Source organism: Aedes albopictus, chromosome 1, assembly GCF_035046485.1.
Source record: "Aedes albopictus strain Foshan chromosome 1, AalbF5, whole genome shotgun sequence".
Lineage (NCBI taxonomy): Eukaryota > Metazoa > Arthropoda > Insecta > Diptera > Culicidae > Aedes > Aedes albopictus.
In genome coordinates this window covers 157,215,660-157,240,833 of record NC_085136.1, presented here as the reverse complement: position 1 = coordinate 157,240,833, position 25,174 = coordinate 157,215,660, and the positions used below count along the sequence as shown (strand labels likewise).

The 25,174-nt window shown below is 38.5% G+C and overlaps 1 protein-coding gene across 2 annotated transcripts in view; it reads right to left on the bottom strand.

The window, feature by feature from the left end:
• Nucleotides 1–24,854, bottom strand: part of LOC109431349 (basement membrane-specific heparan sulfate proteoglycan core protein) — a 189,586-nt gene extending 164,732 nt beyond the window's left edge. Inside the window, exon 1 of one of the 2 annotated variants that reach the window (XM_062845623.1) lies at nucleotides 23,701–24,854. The gene's annotated coding sequence lies outside the window, so the exon portion shown is untranslated. The remainder of the gene's footprint in view (nucleotides 1–23,700) is intronic. The other variant, XM_062845622.1, reaches the window with a different exon arrangement.
• Nucleotides 24,855–25,174: the final 320 nt, after the last annotated feature.

The following is a 25,174-nucleotide window of genomic DNA, read 5'->3' as shown; positions in this document are numbered from 1 at the left end:
TCAAAGATTAAATTTTTTGTTGGGATTTCTCTTGGAGTTCCTTCTCCAAGAAGTTTCTTTTGGGATTCCTTATTATGAAGATTCCTTTTTCTGTTTTTCCTCTAGGAGCTCTTCTTAAAATTCCTTCATTAGTTCGTTCACTGATTTCTCCCGGAATTCCTTCTGGGGTTCCATTTTTTTCCAAGATTACCCAGGAACAGCTTCTGTAAATACTACACGAATTCCATCTAAGATTTATCCAGAAGTTCCTTCAGTGATTCAATAAGAAGTTCCTTCTTCATTTCTGCAGGGAATCTTTCTGGAATTCCTCCTGGAAACTTCTTTCGGGGGATTTCTCCATCACAGAAACTTTTTCTAATAGAAATCTTCCAGAAGTTTATTAACTAATGGGCTACTTTGAAGAATTATTCCAGGGGTTCTACTATGAGTTTCAAATCAAATCCATACAGGACTTCCTTGAGGAATCCTTCCAACAATGCGTCCTGGAACAGCTTTTTGGATTTCCATCAATAGTCATGGCAAAAGTTCTTAAATTTTAAGTGAGTTTTGCTCCCTGAATACGACTACTCCTGCATACGCTAGAAATTTTCACCGGGAACGCAATTAAATTTCCACCAAATTTTCCTTAAAATTCATAACAAGGTGCACGAAGAAGGTTAAAAAAACCGAACTGGCGAAACCTTTTTGAGAAAACGGAAATGTTCTACAAAATGCTGCATATTTTGAGATTGAGCACCTTGACTTCTCGAGCATTGATTTTTTTGGTACAGCTTACTGCAAATACTTTTTTTTTTATGAAACTGGGATACTCCAGAAGAAATCAGACGCTTTTTATGAGTGTGGCATACTTCAACCGTTATGAGTTAATGCGTTCAGTTGTTAAAGATCTTATTCACTAAATAATAAACATTTGAGGCCCATATAGTTACAGTTGTGAGGGCGTGTGAATTCAACACGATCATATTAAGAATGACGGGTTCGACTCCTGGTCGGTCCAGAAACTTTTCGTGATGCAGATTTCCTTGACTTCTCTGGGCATAGAGTACCTTCGAACCTGCAACGCAATATACACATGCAAAAAGGTCATTGGTAGAGGAAACTCTTAGTTGATAACTGTGGAATAACCTATAAAACACTTGCAGAGTAGCAAGCATTATCCCCATTGGGACGTTAAGCCAAGAAGAAAAAGATGCCAAATGATTATTTAAAGTTTACGAAACATTTGAATATTCCGGACTAATGTGGGCTTTTATAAATAACGAAACCAAAACGAAAAAGGTCATGATATTGCATTGTAAGTGTGCAATGTGCTTCATAACAATTTGAAGGATACCATTATGCAATCGAAATAAACACCACAGGTTTTCCAATATCAACCTTGTGGTCGTAGCATGTAAACAGACTCTATTATCATTCAAATTGTGTTTTTTTTTATTGAGGAATTTCGTGGTTTTTATTATGAGTTTTTAGCTTGCAGTATCCCATTATTGATGGAATGATAATCAATTCATCGATTCCATCGAAATTGTGACTCATATTTCAATCGTTCAGTTGACACGTCAAAGCTTGCCTTCATCGTTGTTTCCCGAACAGTTTAAATCTAATTTCATCGTTCCGATTACAACAGTTTGTTTTAACTTTGTTAAACATCCGAAACATGCAATCAACTATCCACCAAAGGTCGGCGAAACAAAAACACTAAATTAATATGTTAAGCTACCGCTTAATTCGAACGGCATGTGGTGACGGTACCGGAGCTTAGCAACAATTAGTTCGGAAAGCTAGGGTGCCTCCAATTGGCAACGCCTTCCGTATTCCCTGGAGTTGGCCGGCACCGATTTTGTTTGTGTGTATACACATAATTAGTTTATCGCCTCGACGATGCTCGTATGAATAATTTTCTCCGACTGGAGCCGGCAACTCGACCGGTATGGGGCTGTGGTGACGACCAGTCTGACTGGACACAGGGGGTAGAGATGGGGGATACAGACAGGACGCCCTCAGGTTCAGACCGAACGATATGATGAAGTTGATTTTGATGGTGGTCACCCAAGTTTGCGCTTGGCTTTGCCGCCGGTTGCCTGGGGAAAGTGATTCTTGGCTATTGTTCTGCGTTCGGGTGGCTTTTTTTCCCGCCTCGCTTGTTCTGGTTTGGCGTACGTCAGAGGCAACAACGGACGGTGTTCGTGCTAAGGGAAAGTTATGACCAATCATTCAAATTAATAATTGCTTGTTGTTTTGCTGACAGGAAGTGCAAAACGGTGCTATTCAATCAAGGGGTGAAATTGTTGGCAAATTGTTTCTCTAATCCCTGAAAGAGTGGGGATGGTTTGGGGGAGCGGGGAATAATTGGATTTAGCAGAGGAATCCTTTCTTGTAAGTTTATATCGAGGGAGGGGAGAATCTTTGATCTTGGAAATAACAAGAAACCAAGTTGTTTATTCGATTAGCATTCATTTGTTTGTAACACTGACAGTAAAGTCATAGCTAATCATTCGGTTAGCATATGTACTGATTTCCTATGGACAATCATGGACGAGAACGGCTTCTCCGAAAAGCTCACAAAACTGATCAAAGCAGCGATGAACGGTGTAAAAAATAGTAGTTTATGCAACAAGGTGCAGAATGACGATTTTTACAGCACGAGTCGTACATTTATCCAACGAGGCTTGCCGAGTTGGATAATTACGACGAGTGCTGGAAAATCGAGTTCTGCACCAAGTTGCGTACAACGTTTTTTTTTTGCAATTTCATAAATTACCCTAACTTTTTCATCAAACTGCACACTGATGTTCAAAGCCATGTTTAAGAAAATCTGATCATAACAGGTTATACTGTGCAGTTGTCACAATTTTCCAAAACTGCGTCCAGAAAGCATCAAGAAGTTGACCAAAACTGAAAACAGTGCTGTAATGGTTCATTACGCAACGCAAATCAGTGCTGTAATGAACCATTACAGCACTGTTAATTTGGTGTGGGAAACTAGGCCTTTTCCTGTCAGATTTGCGTGAGGTAAAACAGCCTATTACGATGAGAAATTGCAAAATAGTTATGTATGCAACGAGTTGCAAAATGACGATTTTTACAGTACGAGTTGTATATTTATCCAACGAGGCTTGCCTGCTGAATTTGATTTGATACTACCTGATTTGATTTGATACTACCTCCGCTTAAGCGCCAGGCAAGCTATTTCTTGCCGCGAAGGAAGCGAGTTGTCTCACCAAAGAATCCCGACCCGGCTGCGAGACCTCAGAGCAGGTCCTAAATCGCGACCGCTGACCCACGACCGAAACCTTAGCACACGACCTCCAACGAACAGAAACAAACTATCAAAAGAAAAGCTATATCAAACTACAGGGTGGATAGGTTTCCTTTGTAGGTTTTCCTACCCAGAGCCTAAATTCATATTTGCTTTAGGTACAACTCTTGATTTGTTTTTTTTTCGATTAGGTAGTTCGAATCTAATAAATAGCCTTACCTAATATTAGGTAAGAACATGGGGTAGAAACGTTTGGGTAGGAATTACAGCAGCACGTATGAAATGCGTGTTCTAATTGTATATTGTTTCGTACTTCTAGAGTGCTGCTGCGTGAATATGGGTGCATTGCATTGTCGCATATGACACAATAAGTTTCATTGCATTTTGAGATTACTAGATAACCTTCACTGGTTTAGTTTGTTTTTAAAAAAAGACATTGAAAAAATAATAATTTGGACATGAAAAAGTTTTTGTTAGAAAAACTTTTTTTCCTTAAAAGTGCCCATCTTGTGATGTATGGACGGATGGTAGGGAACATAATTACCTATCTTGAGACAAAATTTCATCAAAATCAAAAATGGTGTTTTTTTTTTAAATCAACTTTGAATTTTTAGAAATGATTTTTTTCAGTGTAGGGCTCATTTTGGATTTTTTTCAGTATTTTTTTCTTAAAATTTGACTTATTTTGTGATAATCACCCATACAATACTTTTTTGTAGGAGTAGTCATTTTTTGATTAAAAACATTTTTAAAAAATCCATAAAAAAAGTTTAGCCCTTTTCAAAAGTCATTCCAGATAAATTTTGAAGAAACTAAGTATGCAAAGTGGCTTATCTAGTCTTGGTGTACATACCCAGAAAGTTTCATTGTAATCTAAGAGGGTGCTGCCAACTCCGAATACGATTTGGGGCGAAATTCGTCTATTCTACTCGACCCGAACACCGAAATCTGAAATCACCAGTATTCTCTCATCCAATCACTTGAAGGAAAGTCTTCAAGCGAATAATTTCGGGCATTAGATTTTTACTCTTCGTTCACGTCAGTATAACATATTTACCTGATAACTACCAAGGGAGAATTTACAATCGATTTCTTCCAATTTTGTCAAAAGCACGATTCTTCAAACCTGATTGTAAATTAAAAGTTTAGCACCATTTTCGTTTTTATAATTGGCAATTACAAACCTACTTTTAGATTTTTGTATCCGCGCTCACTATTTCACAAAGTGTTCAAGCAAATCAAAGCCTAACTTCATACAATTAAAGTATAACTTTTTTCACTATGTCGCACTATCGTGTCTTAACTGTTCGGTGGTTTAGACTTAAGAGACTGGATTGTTCAGAATGATAGGCTTATGCCCTTGACCGACGATACCCGAGCTCGTAAATGTTCGGTGTTTTTCGTGTACTTCCTTTTAGGAACGCAAATCTTTAGTTTTGATCAGGCCTTTACTGTAGAATCGCAACTTATATGGGATTAGAGACATGGAACGCGGGTAAGCCTACACGGAAATAATATCATTTTGGGTTTCATTGCCATCTATATATTTTGTAATAAAAGATTACATTAAAATACTGTAACCTCGTTACAAGCGGATGCCATGTGCGTACCTGTGCGTACATGCTTTCATTTAACCGTGTGTAAATTATTATTATTATCTTTATTATCGAGACTTTCAGCCGATGGCTGGTTCATCTCCGAGGAACCGTGTGTAAAGTGTGCGTATATCACCTCCATTTTTCAAATAAGGTGAAACATCGAAAAATCCCATTGCAATTTTGCATACAAACTTTAGAGGCACAAATCTGACGAACGAATCATCGAACCAAGCCGCACTTGTTTATCCTGGTTTTGCTCACTTACAAAAAGAGGCACCTTTTCCAATACAAGCGCATATGGCACCCGGAGCTGACGGTATTTTCAACAAAGCGTTGATGAAACTGTCCGGAAAAGCATTCCGCTTCTTGGCCGATGTGTTTACCAGGTGTCTCCAGGTAGCATACTTCCCTTCCAGGTGGAAGATAGGGATAGTCGTCCCTATTCTAAAACCGGAGAAGGAACCAACGGCGGCAGCCAGCTACCGGCCAATCATTCTTCTGTCGACCGTGAGCAAAGTTTTTGAACGGCTAATCCTCCAACTGTTCATGGTGTACATCGACGAACACGGCATAATCGCTCCAGAACCATTCGGGTTTCGTAAGGTCCACTACTCTGTTCATCAGCTTCTTAGGGTGGAAAATACCATCCACCGGAACAAGATGCTGTTCAACAACACTGCCATCGTTCTTCTAGACGTTGAAAAGGCCTTCGATAACGTCTGACACGACGGCCTAATACACAAGATGGTCCAAGCAGGCTTCCCGAACTACCTCACGAAGATGGTGAGGTGTTACCTCCAGAGTTGGGCAATATCAGTCTTGTCAGGTGACTACTGATATTGCACCATCGTCACTATCACTCCAGACCGTTCAATATCAAAACGACAATGACAGGCAACGACGCACTCTAAATCACAATCATTGCAACTGATGTAATATTTTAGTGGTTTTCGCCAAAACTCAAACTTTTTTATGACCAACATGCAAAACATGTTATTTTGTACCACTTATGAAAATATCATCTTGGTAAATCTTTATTTTCTATTTTTAAACGAATTTTAAAGATGGCCTATCAGTGATATCCACACCCCATCACAGTCAGTCCAGTTTCGATGGAACAAGGAAAGGGACGATGACTAAACAGAGCGCACGCAGACTTTGATCGCAGTCGGTCTATAAAAATCAGTGATTTGCTTACCATTAACAGTGACAGAGTGCAACTCTGGTTACCTTGCCAACAGATTCTTCCGAGTCTACCTCTCAGGTGGTACCTCGGATACCCAAGCAGTAGCAGCGGGGGTCTCACAAGGAAGCATTTTGGGCCCAATCCTGTTCAATGTCTACACCTCCGACGTACCTCAGCTACCAGGTGGCTGTACTCTGGAGCTGTATGCTGACGACAGCGGGATTATGGCTAATGGACGGACACCAAAAGTCTACCGCTCGAGACTCCAACGGGGAGTTACAGCGTATGTCGCCTACCTCGCGGTGTGGAAAATAAAAGTGAACGAGTCGAAGAGCCAGGCCATCCTTTTCCGGTATCGGCCTTCACCAAAACTCCTCCTACCTCCGGACTGTGTCATTCGGGTAAACGGCTGCCCGGTCGAATGGATAAAGGAAGTCGAATACCTCGGCATCACCTTTGACGAACACCGAACTTACCGTTCGCACACGGAGGAACAAAACCCTCGGACTCCTGCCTGAAGGCCTTGTATCCTCTGATATGTCGGAGGTCCCGTCTGTCGCTGAGGAACAAAATCGCCGTGTTCAAATCCATCATCGCCCCGATGATAGACTACGTCATGCCGGTGTGGGGGGCGTGTGGAGAAATGCACAAAAGAAAGCTGCAAGTGGCACAGAGCTGAGGATGATCCTAGATGCCCCCTTCGGCACGAGAACAAGCGATCTACACCGGGACGCTGGGTGCAGAAGAGTATACGATCGTATCGCTGAAGCCTTCGACGGATTCATACTGAGCGCCGCTGGCTCGGAGCACCCGCTCATCCGAGCATCGGTGACATAGGATTTTCAAATTTCGGTTTAAGTAGTATGTAAGTAGGTTATAAAATTAAAATAACATTGATAAACAAATGTATCAAAACACACAACCCTTTCATGTAAAACACGACAACAAAAATCATAGAATTTAAGAAAAAGAAGAACAAAGGATAAAAAATCTATATTTTTTTTTTATTCTTAATCACTTAACCTAATTTACAGCTCTATTGTCCACTGGGGCACTACGTGAGCAATTTCAATTGACAGCCGCACTTACATTTGTACAGCGCCTAGATTCTATTCTACTTTATCGAACTGGTTGCTTTTCTGCTGCTTTCACTTTTTCTACTTTATACCTAGTAGAATGATGAGCACAAGGATGATGATAGATGGCCGTTGTTCCTTTCCAGTCCGATTGAGGGTCCATTATGAGTAGCAGTTCGCCGATGTCCAGGTATCCGGGTTCGGTTGAGCCATGGGGCTCAGAAGAGGGTCACTGTCAGTTGCTCTCGGGGGAAAAGCAACTGACGAAAAATTGCAAGTGCCGGGGCTGGGAATCAAACCCATGACCATCCGCATATGAAGCGAACGTGTGACCAACTACGCCACGGGCCCCGGCTAAAAAATCTATATTGTATCACTTAAACACACTAAAATATGTAATACACCAACAAAAGAGATAATAACAAGAATTTAAAGTCAATTCAAGCGCATTTGTTTACAAATTTTTGAGTTTGGAGCTTTTGAAAACGTGAGTAGTGATCCAATTTGAATTCTCTGAAGTTTCTCCTTAAGCTCATAAAGGATGTACAAGCTTGTATTATAGTTAGTCTTGTTTATTTTCACCTGCGAGAGCCACAAACTATAACACATTTTGCAGACATGAATTGTTTTATCACCTCTTTGCAATATTTCAATTGTAACTGACTTTGAGGTTAGAAAAATTAAAATATATACAAACGGCCAGAAAGGAAGTTTAGTCGAAAAAATTAAAATTCCCGAACCCTTGCCTTAAACTAAAGCAGACTGTTAGCAGCCGTGCAGCTAGCCCACCTTTCAACGAGACCTTTCCTGAAGGCTCAATTGCAATTTTATGATGGTAAGTATACTTACATGCAACTTTTCACAGTGTCTTTAGCAAAAAATAAAATCGAAAAAAAGGGTCCCCTTTTTCATTTGAGGCTAAGAGCAAAATGTGCTATCGGGATACTGATTTTTTTTTTCTAATAATATTCTTCTACCATAGACACCGTGTTTTACATGAGTTGTTAGTGTACATGTTAATGGACTACCCGCTTGGCGCACACCCACAGTTGATCAGCAGGAGTAAATCCATTTTATTCTGTATTGTGAAAAGCATCTAAACTTGAATTACATGAAATAGAAAGCTTTTACTGAAAAAATATTTGGTAGGCTTAATAGTAGTTACCATTGTGCACAACCACTACCAAATATTTTTTCGAATAATGTATTCCACTTCGATAAATTTGCCTTTAGATGCTATTCGCCATACAATATTTTTTCGACTTACTTTTAGCGATTTTTCGCGCATAGAAGCTAGCGCCACATTGGTCGATGCGGAGAGTAGGAAAACAGTCGATGTAGTTAATTCATTGACCAATTAACCTTTTGATTGTTTAAAAAAATATTTCCATGCTTAATGGCTTGCAGCCAAAATAGCCCATAGTCGGATATTTTGCCTTATAAACAGAGGAATAACTCAAAATTGTGATGTGTTGGAGCAAATCTGACCCCGGACTCAGATTCAGCGACCCACAATACATCAGAGACACAAAAGTTTGCTCTTGAGACAGAGCAATAGGAAAATTTTGTTTCGTAATAACTCACCAACATACATCAATATAGCTTACTTGCTAAAATCCCCACTACGAACATACGTTACTATGCATATGTAGGGTATGTGTGCCATCAGTAATCTCACGCTCCCATAATCATCCTATTCGAAAACAAGTAATTACGGCACCGATTGATTCCGTTCTTTTTGTTTTCATGGGTGCTCATTTCTAACAAAAAATGCAAAAATAAGAAACAAAACAAACAGCGCTTCAATCCCTTGTATTTCGTAGGATGAAAATGGGAGCCACATGCTTAATAAGGGAACCAATACCCTATTTGCTTCCGTTAGATTGAAGCCGCCTCACATTAGAATCTGAGTAAGAGACCAAAACCATTTCGAGAGTTATACTAAGGAACTAAACCCTATTTCTGTCCTCCTGGAGCAAACTCTGTTTAACCTTCACGTACCCGACCCCCAACATCTCATTTTCAAAATGCTGGCATTTTGTCAATTTTCATCCAATTATTTTGAAGTCGCCCTCATTCGATCATAATTGGTGCAAGTTTACAAAACTCAAGTGGCCATGTAATATCCGGACCCATTCCGGGGATATTCCGGATTGTACTGGGGTCAGGGAGGTTGTCGAAATGGCTAAAAATGATTATTTCGTGTGTTATTTTGATTGAACCATCGATTTTCAGTGGAATTTTTATTGTGAACAATAAAACACAACTGCGATAACCAGATTTGAATAAGTTGCCCCATCCGAATCACCGTGACAGGTTCCGCAGGGGCCTCATTGGAGACACTTCTGGTTTTCATCCAAAACATGTCGTGTGACATATCAAACTTCATGATTTCGAATGACTGATTCAGAAACGATAACCTGAAGTCTGTATCAACTAATATGGCCACCCCGGAACATCTAGCATAGGTTCCACGGGGGTGACATCAGGGACATATCAGGTTTGTAATCAAAACATGCCGTGCGACGTATCAAACTTCATGACTTCATGAGAATGGGGCAAAAAAATTGACTGATGTGGCCGCTCCGGAATACCTCAAACAGGAACCGCGGGGGCCTCTCAAGCACAATAACACACGAAATTATCACTTTTAGTCATTTGGAAAAACAGACACTTCCAACCCCCCCGTTGACCCCAGTACAATCCGGAATATCTCCGGAATGGTTCCGGAATTACATAACCACTTGAGTGTAATATACTAGCAAGAATTTATGATCGATTAAGGGCAACTTCAAAAAAATCGGATGAAAATTGACGAAATGCCATCATTTTTTAAAATGAGTTGTCGGGGGTCGGGTATGTGAAGGTTAATCATGAAAAAAAAAAGATTTATTTGTTTATGAGTTGATACAACCAAGGATGGAAGAAAATCCCTTCTAACGATAAATGATACACCATACGAACAATCAAAGATAGCCGTTGCTCTTGCGGTAGCATGATGCGACACCCTCGCGCTGTGCTCGTATCACAGAGCAATGGTCCACTGCACGAATTTATGCTGGCCTGCTTACTCTATCGCGAAATTTGACGTTTGAGCGGTGCCGACACCGCTCAAACGTCAAATTTCGCGTGAGAGTAAGCAGGCCAGAATAAATTCGTGCAGTGGACCATCAAACATCTGATGCACGCTTTATCGCGGGATCCATCGTTATCGGATCATGTTACAAGTCGCGATAAACTTTATTCATCACGATTATGGCCACTTTTGCACCCGGAACCAAAATTCATGATCTGGAATATTACATTCATATGCAGATCGTGAAGCTTCAGCAATAAGAATGCACAAAATGTGATCGAAAATCGAAATTTATCATTTCGACTTCATGATAACGATCGCATCGCGGCCGCACATGCCGAGCGATTCAATATTCGCGGAGCATGGGTTGTTATGAATGCTTGACGACAAAATTCTATCGTTGTTGCTATGATCGCGCGATGCCTTCCAACCGCGACACATTTGGGATCCTATCATGATCACTAGATTTCCATCCTTGGATACAACTGTAAGTAAAAACAAAACAAATTATACTCTCCCAAAACCAAGTAGGTCGTGTTTTACTTCGCCGTGGGTTGGAGAATAATAGTTTCGAAAACTGATTCCCGTTGAAACGAGTTTCAACACAGATTTTACGTAGGTTTGTTTGATGGAAATTTTAGTATAAGGCATTACTCCTCAACTATTCATGTGCCATATTCAGTCAAATGATTGACCAAACGCCCCTTAGTGCGCCTCTGGAGGAAACCCGTAAGAAATTTCGGCAGAAATCCCGATAGAAATTCTTGAGGTTTTTTATTTTTTATCTGTATTAACGAGATTTTTAGCCCTAGGCTAGTTCATCTCGGGACCCACGCTTTACTTCCCTTCCGAAGGAAGAACCCACATTTTGTGAGTTTATCGGGAGTGGGATTCGATCCCAGGTCTTCGGCGTGATAGTCAAATGTTCTAACCATCACACCAGGTCCGCTCCAAAATTCTTGAGGTATTTCTGGGAGCAATCCATTAAAGAATCCTAACCCAAGTAGCATTTTGATGACCAAATAGTTTTCTTGAGGTTTTGAAAACCGTCATTGATATATATTGAATTTACGCGGGTTCAAAGAACCTCTTCTGGTCTACTTGACTAAAAAAATGTTGCTTGGGAAGTTATCCCTTGAAGAATCTCAAGAGTGCCTGAGTGAATCCAGTAAAAATCTCTAGAGAAATCTAGAAAGGAATACCGAGGGGATTCTCGAAGAAACCATAAAAGGATTTCTGAAGAAATCACAAGGAAGGATTCCCTGAAAGAATTTTGGAAGAAATATTTGAAGGAATTCCCAAATGAACCTAAGGGGAATGAAATCCCGGGGAGTCCTTGAAAGAATCCCGGATAGAAACTTCCTTAAAGAAATTTAGAAGAATCAATGGAAGCATCCCGGGAGCACTCAATGAAGGATACCTGGGAGGAATTCTATAAAAAAAATCCATAAAGGAAGCCCGCGAAAAATCCCTGAAGGTACCTCGGTCCAGTAGGAATAAAAAAAATACACAAATAATCTTTTGATTAATCCCTTAAACAATCTCAAAACGTGTACTTTTGAATATTTAGGATCAACATGAAACCATCAAAGAATCTAGGGGGAATTCTAAGCAAAATCCCTAAAGGGTTGTCAACAGGAACTAATGTAAGAATACCATGAAGAATCACTGGTGGAATCCCTGGAAAAAAATGAGAGGAATCCCTGAAAAAAACCCAGAGGAATTTCCAAAAGCAATCCCTGAGAGAGTCTCTATAGAAATTCTAAGGTAAATCCCTAAAGGATTCCCGGGATCGTGGATGGCAACGCTCACTTGCAGTAAGTTACACCCACTTGCTACAGTCTCAGTTCAGAAGCGTGCTGTACAAAACAGTGTATGGAAAAATTTTACCTTGTAGTATCTAAAAGATTGCCGAATAAAGTAAAGGTCACACACGCATACCGTGACAGAGCTATGAAGGCGGCTCTCCATGCGGTGAGTATAAACTACACTCCGCGGAGAGTATTTTTCCTGTATCTGTAACGACTTTGGTAAGCGTGTTTAACCGTTGCTATTTTCAGCAAACTTGTAGATAGAACAATTGATATATTGCATGCAGCATTCAAATATTCCTGAAAGAATCCTGGGAAGAATCGATGAAAGAATCCCTGGAGAAATTCCGAAAGGAATTTCAGGAAAAAAAACCTGGCAAAATCGTGAAAAGGATCATGTGAGAATCCCTGAAGAAATCCCAGGAGAGCTTTTGAAAGGAAAATCAGGAAGGATCAGTACATTAATCCTGGAAAGACTCTCGGAAGGATTATCGAGGAAAATCTCCGAAGAAAGTTCTACGAAACTCAGAAAAGATTTGGCATTCACAATGATTATCAGCTAACCGGGTTAAAAAAATGCTGTAATTTAGTGTAATAGGGCTCCATGTTTTACAAGTTTTGTTTGTTTATTTTTTTACAATTCCTTAAACTTATTTAAAAAAAAAGATTTAATATAGTTTTTCGAATCATATGTTTCAAATAGTTTATGTTAGTTCATATGGACGGGCATTCTGTATTGAATCGCAAAAGGGTGTTACAGCGCCTTCTTATAAGACTGAGGATCACATTTCATCCTACTCAATAGCGTAGCCAGCTTTTCGGTAGAAGGGGGGGGGGGGCGGTGTTAAGGATTTTTATTCACTTGTGCATTATTTTACTCTGATTTTTTTAATGGTGTCTAGAAACATTCATAAGAAATTATAGTTGAACTCTTTTGGAAATTACGAGCTCTTTTGAGGACTAACCTAAAATTTCCTGGTTCCTGTATAAGTCCTTTAAAATTATCTTCCAATACTATTCGCTGGAGGAATTCTTCCAGAAATTCTTGAAATATTAAAAAAAAAACATCAGGTAATCCTGGAGAAGTCCTTGGGTACATCCCTAAAAAGATGATTGAATGATTAATTAAATTTCCAAAAGAACTCCTGAATGATTTTTTGAAGAGAACCTGAGAGAAATTTCTATAGAAATCATTAAAGGAATTCCTGGAGCAGTCCCTGGAAGATTTCCTGGATAAATCCCTAAAGAAACACCTCGATGAATCCCTGGAGCAATTCCTACAAGAATGCCTGGTAGAAGCCCTGTAGAATCCCTGATGGAATTCTCGGAGCAATCCCTGGAAGAATTCCTGAAAGTCTAGCTGGAGGATTTCCTGCATAAATTATGGGAGGAATACCTAGAGAAATATCTGAAGACATCTCATGAGGAAATTCTAGAAGGAATCCTAGATGAATTTCTAGAGGATTCTTTGGAGAATATTCTGGAGAATTTCCTGGAGGAATTTTGAAAGCTATCACTAGAAAAAAATCAGAAGAAATCTCTTGAGGGAAATTTCAGAAGGAATGCCTTGGAGGAATCCTTGGAGAAATCCCTGAAGGAATTGCTGGAGGAATCCCTGAAGCAATTCCTGGGAAAGTCTTTAGAGAGAATCCTGGAGAATCTTCTGAACAAACTCCTGGTGTAATTCCTGGAACAATTCTTGGAAGAATTTTTGGATGAGACCCAGCACGAATTCCTGGAGAATTTTTTGATGAATTCTTTAAGCAATCCCTTGAAAAATTCCTGGAGAAATCTCCAGAGGAATTCTGGAAGGAATTGCTGGAGAAACATCTGAAAAAAAAAATCCCTAGGGAAATTCTAGGAGCAATTCCTGCAAGAATCCTTGAAGGAATTTCTGAAGGACTTCCTGGAAGAATCTCTGGGAATATCCCTTGAGGAACTCCTGGAGGAATGTCTGGAGGAATACCTGAAAAATTCCTGAAAGTATTCCAGGAAAATTTCCTGTAAGTCTCTGTGGAAAAAATCCTAGAGGATTTCATGAAGAAATTCTTGAAGGAAGTGCTGACATACTTTCTAGAAGATGTCCAGGAGCAATTTCTAGAAAAGTTTCTGGAAGAATTCCTGAAAAAAAATTCTGTGGTATTTTCTGGAGGAATTCCTGTAAATGTTCCTGGAAAAATCCCTTAATAAAATCCTGAAGAAATGCCTGGAAGAATTCCTAGAGGTATTCCTGTGAACATTGCTGGAGGAACCTCTAGAGGAATACTTGAAAGAATTGCTGAATGAACTTCTAAATGAATCTCCAGAGGAATTCTATTTATTTTCTGTTATTTTTCTTTTTCTGAAAAAAATCCCTTGAGAAATTCCTGGAGGAATTTCTAGTGGAATTCCTTGAGAAATCCTCGAAGGAATCCTTGGGGGTATCCTTGAAGAAATTTCTGGATCAAATCCTGGAGGAATGCCTGGAGGAATTCCTGTGGAAATTGCTGGAGGAAGAAATGATGAAATTCCTAGAGGAATTGCTGGAGAAATTCTTGAAATAATCAATGGATACATTTCTAAAGAAATCTCTAGAGGAATTGGTAGATTTCTATTATTTTTCTATTTCTAAAAAAATCTCTTGAGAAAATCCTAAAAGGAATTTGTGGCGGAATTTCTGGAGGAATTACTGGAGAAATCCTCGAGGGAATTTCTGAAGGAGTCCCTGGAGGAATTTCTAGAGGAATACCTGGAGGAATTCCTGAAAAATTGCAGAATGTATTCCTGGAGAATTCCCTGGAAGAATTCCTTAAAATTCGCTGGAAGAATCCTTAGAGAGAAAATCGCTGGAGAAATTCGAGGAGAAATTCCTAGAGGAAACCTTGAAGCAATTCATGAAGGAATCTCAGGTATAATTCCTGGAGAAATGCCTGCAAAATTCCTGAAAATATTCTTGGAAAATTTCCTGCAAAAATCCATAAATTATGAAAAAAATCCCTGGAAGAGTTTCTGCAAAAATTCCTGGAGAAATTTCTGACATAATTTCTGAAGGATGTTCAGGAGCAATTCCTGGATAAACTTCTAGAGAAATTGCTGAAGGAATCCTTGAAGGAATTCCTGGAGGAATCAATCTTTGGAGCAATGCTTGCCATAATTTCTGAATGATTTTCTGGGAGAATCTCTAGAAAAACTCTGTGAGAAACTTTTGAAGAATCTCCTGAGAAATTTCTGGAAAAATTTCTAGAGAAATTTCTGGTGGAATTCCTGTAGAAATCTTCTAAGAAATTTCTGAAGGAATCCCTGGAAGAATCCTTGGAGAAATTCATGGAGAAATCCCTGAAGAAGTTTCTTGAAAAATTCTTAGCGGAATCCCTAGAGGAATCCCAGCAGCAGTTCTTGGAGGAAAATCTGGAAGAGTTCTTGGAGGATTTCCTCAAAAAAATTCTAGAGGGAATTCCTAGAGATAATCCTGGAAGAACTTTTGAAGAGTTTTCTGGAAAAAATCCTGGATGAATTGCTGACATAATTTATGATGGAGTTTTTTGATTAATTCCCGGTGAAATTCCTGGAGAAATTCCTGAAGAAATTCCTGGAGGAATTCCTCGACGAGATCCTGGAGAAATTCCTGGATGAAATCCTGGAGGAATGCCTGCGTGAATTTCTGGGGGTAATCCCAGGAGAAACTCCTGGAGGAGTGAGTCCCTGAAGCAATTCCTGGAGGAATCTCTGCAAGAATCCAAGGAGGAATCCCTGGAAGAATGCCTGGAAAATTTCCTGGAAGAATTCCTGGTGCAATTTTTGGAGGATCCCCTGAAGTAACTCCTGGGGAAATCTTTGGAGAAACTCGCGTAGGAGTCTCTGAAAAAAAAATCCCTTGAAGATTTCCTGGATAAATTTCTGTAGGAATTTCTAGTGGAATTCTTGGAAGAATTCTGGAAGCAATTACTTGAGTATTCTCTGAAGGAAGTCCTGAAGGAATACATTGAGGAAAACCTGGAGGATTTCTTTGAGGAATCTCTGAAACAATTATTGTAGGAATTCTTGGAGGGATCCCTGGAAGATATACTAGAGGAATGCCTGTAGGAATTTCTAAAGGAATCTCCAGAGGAACTCCTGGAGAACTTACTAGAGGCATTTCTGACGGAATTTCTAGAGGAATCTCTAGATGAACTCCTAGATGAATTTTCGGAGAAATCCCTGGAAGAAGTACAGAATTAATTCCTAAATGAGGAATTGATAAAGGAATCCTAAGAAGAGTTCCTGGGAGGCTCTTTGGAGGATTTTTTAAAATAAGTTGTTTCAGAAAGAAACACAGAAGAAACTCCCGAGTTATGCCCTACAGAAATTCTTGGAGTAATCTATGGAGGAATCCCTGGAGGATATCCTAGAACAATGCCTGTAGGGATTAACGGAGGAATCTCTAGAAACACTCCTGGAGGAGTCTCTAGAAGAATTCCTGGGGGAATATCTGGATGATTATCTCGAGGCATTTCTGAAGGAATTCCTGGAATAACTCCTGGAGCAATCTCAGAAGAAACTCGTGGAGAATCCTTTGAGAAATTCCTGGAGAAATCTCAAGAATAATTTCAGAGGAAATTGCCGATGGAATTCTTGGAAAAATCCTGAAGGAATTCTAAGAAGAGTTCGTGAAGGAAATCTTTGAGGAATCCCTGTAGCAGTTCCTGAAGGAATCCCGGAAACAGTTCCTAGAGGCACTAATAAGGAAATCCTTTAACAGTCCCTGGAGGAACAACTGGATTAAATTCTGAAGGAATTCCTGAAAGAATTCCAAGAGGAACTCCTGAAAGAATTCTAAAAAGTGTTCCTGGGGGAATCCTTGATGGAATTTTTTAAATAATCCCTAGAGCAGGGGTTCACAAACTTTTTCAACTTGCGACCCACTTTCGATTTTTTAAAGAATTTGGCGACCCACCAGAACGTATTTTCATAAAATACGTTATTTTGGGAAATGTTGACGGGATTTTCAGTAAATACATTTTATCACTTTCAAAGAATTTGATAAACTTACGTTACGAAGTTTCCAAACTTAAAAATATTTTTTTTAAATTATAGTGCTCTTTTCGTTTTTTTTTTTTTGGAAAAATCCTATTAAAAGTTAAGGTACCCAAGTGTTTAGTTTCGGTAAACTTTTTGTCTAAAGAGTTTGAGATAAGTTTCTAATCAATTCTGACTCCATGCAATACTACAGGTTTTAGGTATTCTCTCACATATTCTAGAAATAAACAAAAAAAAAACACATATCATACAAATTCTTTGATAATAATAGCAATTTTGTACTTCTGCAGAATTTTAAAAGCAACTTTAAAATGAGAGTTTGGGTTGAAAATGCTACAAATATTTAAGAATTATAGTACTGCTGAATCCTCTTGAAAATTTTAGTCATATCCTCCGTAAAGCCTGTATCCGCAATAATCGGGACATAGAAGTACGGCAGTAACTGTGTACATGAATCAATAAAAGTTGGCCAAAAATTAACTGAGAACTCTTTGATGTATGTTTATTATTTGTGGAAAATTTCATAAAAATCGATGCATTACTTTTAACTGTGGATGCCCGAGTAGGAGGAAAAATCTGATGAACAGCATGTTCAGTTATGATTGATTGAATTACTGAAGAGCAAAAACTGATATTGGTTTGATTGATATAAGAGGTAAAAGAACAGAAATAATAGCAAAATCTAATATTTTTTTATTTTATTTTTTATTTATTTATAATCCTTCATCGGGCATTAAGCCTTAATGAAGCCTGGCAGGGAAAAGCCTTTTTGAGTTGCCCACATCACTCGGCTCACTCAAAAAGGCATAAAAACCCTACATCTTTTACAGGTTTACAATATTACTATACATATATACAAGAGGGCTTAAGAACTAGATAATTAAAAACCACAAACAATAAATATCTAAAACCATTACAAATAATACAAAAACTCACACACATACAAAGCCAGTTGCGCATTGTATATGGTGAACTACTCAATAATAGCTCGTTAAGATATTACAAGATCAAAATAATAACAGACAAGATTTGTCACTTTTTTCTAGGAAAAAAAATAAAAAAATGCCAGCATGCAGCATCGAACCTACGACCTTAGGATTCGCAGGCGGCGATGCTAACCACTCAACTAGTGCTCGCTGTTGTAAATAGCATGGGAATAAGAGCATCCGGTTCTTCGTTTCCACAGCTCAGAAAGGGGCACATGGCATTTCACTAACATTGAGCCATCTCTATGGGTGTATGTGTTCCATTTTGTGCAGGAGAGCTAAACTTGTTCTTATGCAGAAATTTTCAGCTATTTCGACAAGAACAAATACTGATATCATATCACTTTGAGCTATTCGTGCGATATTCATTAGATTTTCGAATAACTCATTAAAATCACATCGAGCTATGACAGCAAAAAGTGTTCGATTTGAGATATGATTTAGATATTCTCGTCTACCCGGGGAGAAACAAACAGATGTGGTTTTTAAGATTTTGTACAATCATCACCCGTTTTCATTCGCATACTAAATGGTTCTTATCCGCTACAATTCAAAGTTCTGCGAGGATAATTATGAAATTTCGTGAGCAGACATGGTACTTATAGAGACACTTTCTTGCAAAATTTCATCAACTTTTATCATTTGATTTGAAAGTTACTGGTGTTGATAGGGGGTAGTGTTAGTGAAAATGTTTCATGTTTTTCATGCGCGATGTAATTATAACTTTTGAATATCTCTGCCAATTTTCATGAAATTTTCACAGAAGGTAGTTGATTGCGTGTATATTATGCCTGCAAAATTTGATGAATATTGGTGTAGTACTTTCAACAATACAATTGATACAATAAGGGGTACTCACTAATTGTTGTCTGAGGGGCTAAAATCACGGTCAACTCCAATATATGTTTCGACTATAAAATTGTTGATACCCGGGTAGAGGTGAATGGCAAACCAAAAACAAAAGAATAACAAATTTTATTGTCATAACTTATTTTGTCATTCATGAGTTCATGAATCCTTCATGAAGAGCTTAAAACAACATGCGAATATCATAATATGATATCATATCAAAATATGCCATTCGCTCGTCATTTTAAAATGTGGAAGAATAACTACTGTCTGAATGTCTTATTTTGCTATCATAACAAATTTTGCAATTGGTGAGATACTGTTGACCTTTTGCGAGTTTGATGCACTCGCAGTTTTGGCACTTATCAAGAACAACATAATGACAAAATTTGAACTTTGGTTATTCTAATGGTAAATTTTGATATTTGTTTGCAATTACTTTCCATCCAAAAAACTTATAAGTTGTCATTTTGTTATTGGAATACACAACTTAATATACCCTTCTTTTGGATGACAGGGGAGTAACTAATTTTGATATTGTTCTATTTTCAATAACTCAATAATGGTATATTTTGCAATTCTCAATCTTAATTTTTTTGTTCTTGGTTTGCCATTGTAATGTCAAAATTTGACATTCTTTACTTATTTTATCGAACAATGTCAGTTATTATTTTTGCTCTTTTGTCACTTATTTTAAACAAACCAATGACAAATTTTACCATTTTGTAATTCGTTTTGAATGGTAAAACATGCAATTGTTTTGTAATTCTTTTCTGCCCGGGTAGTGCATCGATTTTCTTGAAATTTTGCCTTTTGTGTTTCAAAATTTCAGCCATTTCCTTTATCAAATTCAAAAGTTATGGCACTGATAAGCTAAACCAGGGGCTGTACAAAATTCAGTTGCTCGCGTTCTATTGTTTCATTGCTACAACAAAAGATACTTCACCGATTCACATGAAATTTTGCAGGTGAAATGAACACATTATCAGGCAAAATTTGAGCAATTCTTAAGTAGCTATTGCAGAGTTACAGCCATATTTCTACGTCCCGATTATTGCGGATGCAGGTTTTACTTACTTATTTTATTTATAAATTTATTGAAAACACTTTTCAGTTGTTCCGATTTCCGTAAAAGTTCAGATTATCGATATTCAGCAGAATTTCACCGAAGTTAAGCTTTACTTAAGTTCGGTAAAGATAAAGTATGTTTTCGAAGTTTGTTTTTTTTTTTACTGATTTTTGATTTTTTTTTTAGATATTTTAACTGCTGAACTGCTAACTGGCAATGCAAACTGCAAGCAACAATAAAAATCCTTTTGATTGAAAACTCATAATTTTAGAATCGATTTCAGAACGCAGACAGTAGAGTCAATATTAAATATACTTCCGAGAGAAACCGTACTTCTAGAAATAACTCTGTCAATCCTCCAAGGCAGAATTTATACATTATAAAATGTCTAGCTGACGCAACATATATAAGACATTTATTACAATATCACCCAAACCTTCGCGACCCACCAAAATTCTGTCCGCGACCCACCAGTGCAGTGGGTCGCGACTCATAGTTTGAGAAACGCTGCCCTAAAGTTGTTCCTGGAAGAAACACAGAAGAAATTCCCGGGTGAAACCTTGGAGGAATTCTTGAAGGCAAACCTGGAGGAATTCCTAAAGAAATCCCATGACGAATCTCGGAAGCAACCCCATTAGCAATTCATTTGGAAATCCCTAGAAAGCGCTCTCAACAAATTTCTGGGAGAGTTTCTGTAGGAAAAAAATATGAAGGAATCCATTTTTGGACGAATTATTGTTGGAATCTTTGTATGGACTTTGTATATGAATGTATTGTACAATGCTTTAAGGAACTCCTGGATTTATTTTTTAGTCAATCTCTGGTAAAATTTCCTGTAAGGGATTCTGGGACTGAAGAAGCACTTGCAAACATACCTGAAAGAATTTCTGTTGACATTCCTTTGGAAATCCCTGGAGAAATTCCTGGAGGAACCCTCGAAAAAAGCACTGGAACAATTGCTGGCGGAACCTCTATAGATATCCAAGGAGATATTCCTGGAGGAATGTCTGGAGAAACCCATAGAGGAATTCTTGAAAAACTCTCTGGAGCAATCCATTATGGAATCACTGAAGGAAGCTATGTACAAATTCCAGGAGGAATTCGTCGATGCACCCTTGTAGAAGTATCTGCGAAAATGTCTGAAGAAATCATGAGAGGAATTCTTGAAGCATTTCTTGTAACAAAGCCCGAAACAATCACTATCGGAACTTTGCAAGATGCCCATGGGAAAATACATGAAGGAGAAACTCCTGGAGAAGTTCCATGTGGAATTTTTGAAAGAATCCCTGAAGAAGTTCTTGAATAAATGCAAAAAAGGATTTCTAAAGGTGTCCTTGAACGGATTCGTAAAGAAATCTCAGGTATTTTGCTCTTAAAATGACGTTTGTTTGAATTAAATACTGGAGAAAATTCGTTAGCATTAGCACATAACCGCACTCCAGAGCAACATATGGTTCTACAAAGTCCTTCTTTTTCCCTACCGCAACCGGATCCGGCATATCTGGAAAATTTGGCATGCTGTTTTTGTATTCCATAAATAAACATCACAAAATTTAACCATTCAACCAAGCATGTTATTTGATAAAATACTATTTTAAGATTGAAGTGGTTCACTTGAAGAAATATTTGGCGATATTCCCTGTAGTTCTCGAGTAAAAAAGGTTTGATAATTGAGGATAAAATCCTTAATTATTACAATAGTTTATTTTTTGAGATTTTATTGGAACTCTGATAATCTTTGAGTTGCACAATGGTTTATTTTCCCATTTTCACGCTCTTAATTAATAGCTCGAAGGATTGACGAGATAGAGTAATGGTGTCTTCGGCAAAGTTGACGGGAATGACCAGCGCCATCTTTTGACAGTTAGAGTTTTCGGATCAATCCCCCTAAAAGTGAGGTACAAAATTAATTTTTTTTAATTGTTGAGATAGAGGGTTGACGTTTTCGGCAAAGTTGTAGCATTTTTGATTCCAAACAACTTTCCTGAAGACGTCAATGTTGTAACTTTTACTCCAATGGAGATAGAGGCCTGTGTTTGAAAGTTAACCCCAAAAACACGTTTTTTAAGTAAAACATACATTTGATGAATTTTTAGCCCCATATAATGTTCTGCAAAGTTGTATGAATCAATAAAATACGCAACTTTGCCGAAGACATCAAAGCTGTAAGAATTAAATGAGACGAGTTATAGATGAATTTATGATTTTTTTCATCCACTTTTAGGGATACATATCTTTCTTAGGGGCAAAAAGGTGCGGCTGAGGATACCCTTATCAGAAAGTACATCTATTGAGCTTTCAAATAAGGGTTAGTTTGTTCGTCCACGATCGTCTACTGAGGAGATATGACCATAATAAAAAATGTCCTTACTACGATTTAACTGCATTCAAATCTACGTTGACAGAAAAATTCATGGCTACTATGATCAAATAATATATAGCCTTCTCTAAGCGAATTTCCGCAACAGTCCAGAATGTTTTAAAAACCAAAATTGTTCTAAAAAACGTTTTCCACTGCCTTTTTATAAGATTTTCACTATTTAGTGCAAATCCCATTCATTGAATAAAATATTAGGATTTACGGGGTTACATACGCTCTCACAGAGCCAACAGAGTTCTTCTGTAAAGCAATTTGAAATTTTATATGAAGAAAGTCAACACAATGAACTTTTATTAAGATAAGACGAAAGTCGGTTTAATTTTTATTTCATCATAGTAGCCATGAATTTTTCTGTCAAAGTAGATTTGATTGCAATTAAATCGTAGTAAGGAGATTTTTTATTATGGCCATATCTCCTCAGTAGACGATCGTGGACGAACAAACTGACCCTTATTTGAAAGCTCTATAGATGCACTTTCTGATAAGGGTATCCTCAGCTGCACCTTTTTGCCCCTAAGAAAGATATTTATCCCTAAAAGTGGATGAAAAAAATCATAAATTCATCTATAACTCGTCTCATTTAATTCTTACAGCTTTGATGTCCTCGGCAAAGTTGCGTATTTTATTGATTCATACAACTTTGCAGAACATTGTACGGGTCTAAAAATTCAACAAATGTATGTTTTACTTAAAAAACGTGTTTTTGGGGTTAACTTTCAAACACAGGCCTCTATCTCCATTGGAGTAAAAGTTACAACATTGACGTCTTCAGGAAAGTTGTTTGGAATGAAAAATGCTACAATTTTGCCGAAGACGTCAACCCTCTATCTCAACAATTTAAAAAAATAATTTTGTATCTCACTTTTAGGGGGATTGATCCGAAAACTCTAACTGTCAAAAGATGGCGCTGGTCATTCCCGTCAACTTTGCCGAAGACACCATTGCTCTATCTCATAAATCCTTCGAGCTATTAATTAAGAGCGTGAAAATGGGAAAATAAACCATTGTGAGTTGGCTCGATTTAAAATAAAAAAAAAATCTGGCGGCCAGGGGGGGGGAAACGCCCCCCTCCCTGCCCCCTCTGGCTACGCCCATGACCTACTTAAGCAATCTATTATCACTGACAAATAGATCAAACTTTTTTTCAAATGCATTGCATGGAAGGCATGTTGTATTTGATTATCTAGTTGGATAGCTTTTGTGAGTTAGGTACATACCAATGATTTCAAAAGTATAAACATCACATTTCACGCGAGCCCTTCGCTAACGTAAAATGCCGATCAGATCTTGAAACTAAATAAAAATGGAGGTGTGTAGAAAATGTAGAGACTTCAATCGGTATTAGACGAGAAACCAACTCCTGCTGAACAAAAGCAAACACGGTAAAGGTAGCTAATATATAGTGGAACACTCACAAGCTTGGCACGGTATTATATTCCAACGATGAATCCCGCAACCAGATGAACCGGAAAATGCGGAGTAATTTTCTCAGAAGCAGCACACTGACACCAATATCCAGCAGTATTGTTTCTCCGACCGCAAAACGCCTGGACTGAGCAAAAATCACAACACCGTTTAAATACTCGTTTCTGATTCGTGAAATCGAATTCCGCGCGTTTGATCTGCTTGATTATGTACTTTGCACTTTCACGTACCCCCTTCGCCGCACTCCGGAACGTGAGAAACAGCACGAACAGTAAAATGATTTATCACTCTTCACTTGTGAAACAGCGCAAAAAAGCACACATACACTTGACACACAAGCAAACAAACCAATAAAATGCCACTCCGCTGTACTCAATCAATCAGTAGTAGATTAACACATTAATTGAGAGCAATTAAAATTTGGTTGCACATCTCATGTTGATTGTCGCCTGTCGAGTGCACCGAGGTGGGCCTACCAACCTTAGCCAGGGCTTCACATGGGGGGTCCACAAATGTATCACTTTCACTTCGATCTCCAATCACCGAGTAGGCTGATCTGATGAGGCCTGCTGCTGCAGCAGTTCTCTCTGGAGCTGCACCAAAAGTACCTCATTTGAGAGTTAAGCCAACATCCGCGTATATTCCGTTATGGTTTTGCACATCCGACCGACGGTACAGCTGATGAAGTACTGCAAATGATTGCAAATTCCAAACATTTTGCACTCCTAATCCTTCGCGCGATATGTGTGCCATCCGCGAACTGTGACCGAACGTGACCGGCGGGTTCACTGAGTTCCCAACCGAACACCACATTCGGAGTTGCATTCCGGGGAGAGGTTCATCGCTTGTTTCGTAGACTCCCAAATGAATGTCCCCCATGCAGGGCAGGAAGCTCTCCTCCAGAAAGGCGAATGTGCGCATGATCAGCCCATTTCATTCTGCAAGCACGCGGAAACGAACAAAAAATAAACTGATAATAGCGGAAAAAGTTGGAAAGAGTGGAGAAATTTGTAAGGCGGAATATCTTAGCCAGCAATGTGTTGGTCTGACGTTGGAAGCTGAAGAGTGTAAAGCCGGTGTTTTTGTTGTTGGATCATCTCGCGAAGAATACGTCGCATAGTTGGAGTGGTTGGGTTCTGCCGAAAAGTTGGACAAAGTTGAAATTCGATTGTGGAACAACGGTGAATTTTTTTTGGGTGAAAACCAAGCATGTTACATTCATTTTATATTTGCTCAACTACAGTTTCCTCATTTACGCTTTCACCTGAAACTAGCTGCTAAAGGTTTAATCATCTTTGCTTTTTGGAAAGCCGAAATGTAGGGCTCTTCATATTGAATGTGTACAGAGACGTTTTTTCGTTTTGGATAATGACAAGGTTAATAACAAATATTGCAGCCCTCCATTCTTCTGTTTATTTTTTTTGCGTTACATATCATCAGGACGCATCAGGACATGAAGTACTA